Below are 7,738 nucleotides of genomic sequence, written 5' to 3'. Positions count from 1 at the left end.
TATATATATAAAAATAGTAACAAGATTCAGAATTTCCTCAATTTATTATACTTTTAAAATGTATGAATAAAATATAATTCATAAGTACATTTTTCTTTTTGATGCATAATTTGTCAATATAGGATTTTTAGTTTCTTGCTGTTTGAAGAAATGCTTCTTCATCCTCAACTATAAGTAATTATAACTATTGCAGGTCACTAGATGCATACTCTTAAACATCAGAGTGCTTTTCTGACAATGCAAATGATAAAACTTTTGAAAGTGCATAAATTAATAGTAAAAAGACAGCAGTAAAAATTTTGCATTTATACAACAGATGTAAAACACAATATATTGAATACAGTAATTGTTTTACATAACAGAAAAGTTGAATTAAAAAAAAAAGGGGAGTCTCAACTTGGCATCAGAAATACTGATTTGTTGGCTTAGTTCATTGATTCTCAACCAGGATGATGGAGCACCCTGAGTTGCTGTGAAACACTTTTTTAAGGGTGCCATGGGGTGCCATTTAATGTTAGCTCTGTTAGATGTGCAAACACTTAAGCATGATTAACAAGATAAGCCTAGGGATTTTAAATAGGAATTTATAGTGTCAAAATGCACAAAAAATGGAAGGTCATACTTCAAATAGAAGGATGCCATTTGCTTTGAAAGAGGAGAAAGGAGCAAGGAGTCCTCAAATTAGATGCATGAAAGCCTTGGTGTCTGATTTCTGTTGTCTTTCATTGATGCAGAATTAGTTTTGTTTAATTTAGAGTAGACTAAAGTGCAATCTGAGAATCCGTGTGTGCAAGTGTTTACTCAACTCATAATTATTTTCCTCAATAGCTCTAACTATTGAACAACATAGTTAGACCTATTATCTCCAGCAGCCACACACATTTCCTACCATCTCCCTTGGCTAGGGACAGAAGTTACACACAAACCAGCATCAGTGATCGGTGGGGATCCAGGTTTTCCGTGTCCCATGGGAAAACAGAGAGAACCATGGATTTCCCTATTTTATCAGAGAAAATGGATTTTCCCATTTAGCAGAGAAACCCGCATATATCCCACTTTTGCAAAAAACTCCTGCAGGCGGGCAGAGATCCATCCTGCAAGAGCTGATGGCGAAAAGGGCAGAAAGTCCCCAACCCTGCCTGGAGGAGGAGGGAGAGGGGGAAGGGCAGGGCCTGAGGCTCAGTCAGCCACAGCTGGGCTCAGGCTCAGTCTCACACTTTGCTCCTGGAGCCTAGGGTCAGTGGGGCTTGCAGGGAGCTGGGGGCCCCCTCTGGCAGGGCTGGGGGGTTGCAGGTCATGGCTGGGTGCAATGGCAGGGCTGGGGGAGCCAGGAGCCACCCCTCCCCACAGTAGGCAGCAGCAGTGGGGGAATTGGTTTGTGCTCCTGCTGTAGCAGCCACTGCCTTCTGTTGGGGCCATGGAGCTGCGGACCTGGGGCCTTGACCCCATAGCCCTGGCAGCTGGAGGTCCCCTTCAGCAGGGCTGGGGAGCTGTTGTGGCAGGAGTGAGGGGCACCAGCAGGGTGAGAGGTGTCGGGGAAGTGAGGGGCACCCGTAGGGGGAGTGAGGGGCACCAGCACAGTGGGGAGGAGGGGGGGCTGTGGGGAGCCTTTAATTTTAATCATAGATTTGGGTTTTTTATCAGTGAATTAGCAATTTTTTAATCTTTTTTTAATTGTAGAATTTGCAGTTTTTTTTTCTATCAGGGAAGGCCAGGATCCCTGGTGATTAGAAACCAGTTCAAGTCTGTAACATGATAGCAGTTCAGTGCACATAAACGGTCTTCCAAATGGACAAAACTGGTTTAAGATAAACCTGCATGGATGTAGTACCAGACTTAACTGTTATAGGTTAAATTGGTTTATTGTGCATCTGTCACAGCATCTGTCACAGGATGGGTGGGCTAGCCTTGGCACAAGCTTGGCTCCAGCCAAGCAGGGAGGCATGCTCTAGTGCTCCCTGGCTTCTGGCTTAGGCAACTGCAGGCATCTGGCTGGATTACCAGAATCAAAAGTGAACGTCTTCACTTGCTTATCGGTTCAATAGCTTAGGCTAACCTGCAAACCCTGAATTGATTCTGCCTCAGGCTTTTTGACTATCTGTACTTAGTTACACAAAACAATCATGAAAAAAATGGAAATTTCTGGTGGAATGGTACTCAAGATGTTTCAGTTTTGAATTACTGTTGAATAAAATTAAGATATTCATGATAAGGGGCAATATTGTCATGAACAACAATGCTGGGAATGTGGTTTAAATAGTTTTCAGATACGTTGCTGACATGTATCTGGCAATAATTTACTCAGATGGTATCATCCCTACTATTGTAATCTTTGCCATAAGGGACAGAGACTCTGTTGAGCCCTTTTACCTTTTCTGTCCCAGTGCTGGAATGGTTTCTGGGAACCAGTCATTCCATTTTGAAGGATTGAAAGGGTTTTTTCCTTGTTTTATCAGATATTAGGAATCTCTACCCATTTCTCACTTGTTTTAGATGATTCCTTTTCATAATCTGCTTTCAATTCCAGTTTGAGAACACCAGACCCTATTGAACAGTTAAGTGAACTGATCACTTGCCATGTTGCAACAACTGTTGCAACCGTCAGGGTGTCCAGACTGTGGAATAAGCTCCCTCCAGAGGTGTTGCAATCACCTACCCTGGAGTTCTTCAAGAAAATACTGGATGGTCATCTTGCTGGAGTCACATGACCCCAGTGGTCTTTCCTGCCTCATGCAGGGGATCTGGACCCAATGATCTTGCGAGGTCCCTTCCAGCCCTTAAAATCTATGAATCTATGAAACGTGAGTTTTACAAGATTGTGGATGCCTGGTCTGCTGAGAGGAAGATAGAAAAATCCACATAACCTAAACCAGTTTGGCAGTGAAGAAAAAATGAATTACCAGCTCATAATGAAGCTATCATGATGCTCTCAGCAAGGATTCAGAATTTGGTATACTCTAAATTCTAAGGCAAGGAAAAAGAGGGAGCTTTTGTTCAAGATGCAGTATGATATCCTAGGTGAAGTGGAGGAGCTCACTAGACTTTTTGGGTATACAGCTGCCAATTAGCAAAGGAGACTTTCTTCCTGAGCATAAAAGTGCCTGTGAGCTGAGGAAGGGGAGCAGCAGTGCAGGGCAATCGTTATAGGTCCGACAGTTTACTTTTCCCATGCTCGTTCAAATAGTCTTCTCTGTTTCTAGGTGTAAATGAGATGGAGACATTGTGTAAAAACCTACACATTACCTACAGAGGTTGCTGGCCTGGGGATTGGGGTAGCAGCTGATATTTAACTGGGGTTTGGGCTAGAGGTGCACCAATATATTGGTTGTGTGTTGGATCAGCACCAATAAAAGGAAAATTAACCTTATTGGCTATCGGTTTCTTTGGCTGATAATGTTCTCTGAGAATTTAATTATGCTGGGGCCCCTGGGTGCCTGGGCAAGCCGGGATGACCTCAGATCCACTCTCATCCTCTCACTGGTGGTCCAGGCTGGTGTGGAGCAGTGCAGCTGCTGCAGTGTCCCGGGTGCTGGTATGGTGCAGACTGCAGGCTGGGGCCAGGGTGGATGCTGTAAAAGGTGCTGGATGCCAGATTCGTGATGAGGGTGGGGAGGGGCAGCCAGAGCTCAGCTGCCTGGTCATGCTGCTCTGAGCCAGACTCAGCTTGCTGTGCCTGGGGGTCTGTGCCCCAGGGGCCAGGGGGACAGAGCCCAGCAGAGGCAGGTGCAGGTGCAGCTGGGTTTTTCCCTTGGAGGGAAGGAAGACTCTGGGAGTGCGGGGTAGCAATTAGAGTCGTCCACTTTAATTAAAGAGTTACTGTCTCTCCTGTATCAGCAGTCTCATGCTTAGAAATGGTGGTGGGGTGCTTGAACTAAACCTCGCTCAGTGAGCTTTATTACTAAATATCGGTCATCAGATATGGCTGGTTAATAATTGGCTGTTGGTAGTGGCTAAGAAAATCTTTATCGGTGCATCCCTAGTTTGGGCAGATTGAGAAAGGAACTGATTTTTGGTATCACTGTTACTTTAGTATAACATGTACTCGTCCTCCTCTCCCCTCATTATTTGATCTTAATAGTAACCATCATCTGATTAAAGGGAGAAATTAAAAAATAGTGGGTAAGCAACTTATATCCTCCAATTCACTGCTATGCCAAAAAGAGTCTGGTGTGATCCTTTGATGTAGAAAGAGAGTGCGAAGGAGCAGAGAGGTTATTTTGCCTCTCCATGCAGTGTTGGAGGAACAAAAGCTGTGGAATAATAAATAATAAGAACCAAGTGCCAGTGTCTGGAAATTAAGCATAGCCAAAGAATACAAATGGAAAACAACAGCATACTATCTTATTGTTGGAGGTAGTAAAATACGGGGTCTTAGATATGTAAGAACATAAACCTAGAAGTGATCACTTTGTTCATGGTGCCTTATCCGCTGCTATCACAGGTACTTTACTGAGCAAGCTCCATAACGAACTCATAATATCTTCTGTAAGCTTATTGAGCTTCAACTTAAAACTAGGAAGAGAAGTGTTAGATTCTCCTTCTCCGTGTCTTAGAGCTAGACTGGATTCTTGTGTGGAAGGTATGCTTAAGTCTAACACAGTTTACTGGGCTTAATACAAAGCTGATGGAATTATATTTAATGGCCTGTAATAAAGAGGAGGTCAGATTTAAAAAGTCCCTTCCAGCCTTAATTTTTTAAATCTGTAGAAATGAGGATAAGTGGAACTGGATGGTTAGTATGAATTTTGAGTTAGCCTTGCCTAACTGTTTTCCTTTCTTGTTTTATCCACCTTATGGTTACTTCTTGCCTTGACTTCAGTGTTTGCACAATGTCTTAACACAATGTGGCCATGACTTGGGCTCATGGACACTATGGCAATAGAAGACAATAATACAGGAAGCACTTTTAGAAGACAGTCTTAGGGAAACTAGAAACCATATTGGAAACCTTTCTTGGAACTTTTGGCTGAATGAGTGAAGTGGGTACGGGCATGTTTCAGAACCATGGTTCTCAACCCCATTAGACTCAAGGCACCCTCTTAGCTTTCACTCTTTTTGAACTACAAAAGAATTTCTCTATTACTTTTTTATTGCCTGAAAATCAGAAAGACCACAAGAGGTGGTTAACACTATAGATTTCTGTGTGAAATCTCTGGTTTTATCTTCTGAATCATGTGTAGGTGTTTCCACACAGGTAACAACACTAATGTTGTGCAGCACCCCACCCCACCCTTATTGAAAGTCACTGATTTTTCTAACCTGATCCAGTTACCCTAAAGGCAGTAGAAACATTATTAACATTATTAACTTTCACATGTATTGAATCTGACCCTCTATTTCGTGGATGGAGAGAGAGCTGTAATGGCAAAGTAGGTTGTTCTTTCATCTCCAGATTTTAATGCCTAGGTTCAGTATACCTATGTATTAAATCATTCGCCTTGTTTCTGAAAAGCTAAAAGGAACACATATTTGTGTGGCTATCACCTCATTGTGACTCTGATAGATCTCCAATACATTTACATAGGGTAATGAACAGCAGACAGATGTTAATGACTTTTTGTTGCTAGGTGCTTGGGCTAGGTTAAAATGGTGAACAGCTTCAGTACCATCAAATACCTGAACTATATGAGAGAGAGATTGCATACAACAGCAAGTTTTAAAATGTTATTTATATTGGAGAAAGAATAAACATTATAAAGAGAGATTAAAAGCCTTCATGTGAATATTTTTAAATATACGTTTTGCCTGGCACAGCGATTTGAAAATTCATTTGTTGGGTTTTTCACTGTATGTAGATGCTCAATTATATTTGAAGTTGTTTTTTTCTAATATTAAAATGTTATTTCTGAGTTTTGTGCAAGTAGCAGCAACCTTGCTGAAAAGCTGTATAATTCATGATACCCGAGATAATGGCAACCAATGCGAGATTTTGATAATGTAAGGAATACATTTCTTTTTCTTTTCTTTTCTTTTCTTTTCTTTTTTACTTGTAAGCCAGTTTGAATGATCTCTGACTTGAAGTGGTGGAAAAATTGATTGAACTATTGCTGATATTTCAGTTTTCTAATTGCAATGTTACTGTGATTTTTTTTTTTTTTTTTTTTAAAGTTTTACAGTATTGTTTTAGTTATATTCTAGCAGCAGGGGATTTTGTCCCATGTGGAAGTCTAGCTTGCCAGTTTTTAGTGCCCTTCTTTCTCTATTAACATTGCAGGCTGTGCCACGTGTATGTTCACTGTGCAAACTATTAGGCTTATTTTTAATTAGGAATAATTAATGTTGTATTATTATTAAATGTGCTTGAACATTTGCCTGTCTGTAAAATACTGAGCAGTTTTCAACAATATGTAAATTATAGTAGAAGCATTTTTAATGGATTTTTTTTTTCCTCATCCCAATCAAAATGTTCAGTAAAGGGGACAGTGTATGGTATTAACTTTCTTGAACTCATGGCCTGGAATAAAGAAGAGGAATCTATGGGAAGAAAGGAGAAAAGTGGGGGAAGATTTTTAATTGACTAAATGGTATTTCTTTGTTAGAGAGTGTTCCTCTAACGGTATATCAAAACATTTATGGCCTGAACACCACCTGTATTTGTTAGGATATCAAAAGAAAGTAAATGGTAATATTAATTCTGCGTATATTGAAGACGTATAATGTGAATCAAAATGAAGCAGCTAATACTAAGTCTGTATTTTAACTAGAAGCTTAGACTTCAATTTTCTTATAATATTCTTAAATTTGTATAGACTGCTTTTTCTTATGATGTCATTAAAAAAAATAAAGGCATGCTTTTTCTGTTAACTTCTGAAGCAATAATTTAACTTTGTAGTCTGTTCAAATTTTATTTACTGCAATGCACTATGTAGATAGTCTCTGAGTGAAATATTTAAAACTTGGGATTTTATATTTGGTAATTCATAAAACTGGTAAAATTGGAATTATTTTAAATTTCCTGTGCTTAGGATCAGGCAAACTGTCTTAACTAATTTAGAGCTCTGTTTTCTAATTCAGTGGTCAGCAACCTTTTAAGGTTGCAGGCTGAATTGACTCAGCTTGGGTCAGAGGCAGGGGTGCTAGGACCCAGCCTCTGCCACCACTTTTCCCTGGCTGAATGCTGCCGAAGCCCCACGTCTGTGGGTCAGATCAAATATATCCATGGGCCAGAGGTTGCAGACCCCTTCTTTCATTGAATCCTTATTGTATTTTTGCTCTTTTCTCTGTGTCATATAATGCATATATGTTTTGTGCATCTCAGCCTTTTGACTAAGATCAAGTGAAGATCTCAGAAGTAAATATGGGAACCTTTATAATGCTTAACTTTTACTGTAGTGTGAATGTAAAACTGTCTAGCTTATTAGCCAGAGAAGAACTCTTGGGTTTCGCAATACAAAAATTTCTGAGGTTAGCTATAGACATTCAAAAAGCCTGAAGCAGAACTAATCAAACCTATGTGGGTTTCTATAAGTGGTAAGCATAGGTTAGATCAGGAGTGAATAGAACACACAGTTGCCCGGTGGGGGGCGGGGAGGGGTGGGCATGCAGGATGCCTGCACTAGCTGAGGCCAGCGGGTTGGGGGCATTCCTGCATGCCTTTTGGCAGGCCCCTTGGGCTGCCAGAGACTGGCAAGCAGTCAAGCTGAGCACCAGGGTTGTCTGTCAGGCATGGATGAGCACATCTGCACCCCCCTACCATTACTGTGGGCCTTCCTCTGCGCCCAGTCCTAGGCTTCCAGGA

The 7,738-nt window shown here is 41.0% G+C and overlaps 1 protein-coding gene across 3 annotated transcripts in view; it reads left to right on the top strand.

Annotated features, from left to right (window-relative positions):
• The window catches only part of PHKB (phosphorylase kinase regulatory subunit beta), a 195,880-nt gene that overhangs the window by 16,618 nt on the left and 171,524 nt on the right, over positions 1-7,738 (top strand). The gene's annotated exons all lie outside the window — the stretch shown is intronic.

The sequence above is a fragment of the Crocodylus porosus genome, unplaced genomic scaffold (assembly GCF_001723895.1).
Source record: "Crocodylus porosus isolate Cpor-Errol unplaced genomic scaffold, CroPor_comp1, whole genome shotgun sequence".
NCBI lineage: Eukaryota > Metazoa > Chordata > Crocodylia > Crocodylidae > Crocodylus > Crocodylus porosus.
Note: the sequence above shows the minus strand (reverse complement) of the source record. Positions and strands in the feature narration are given on the sequence as shown.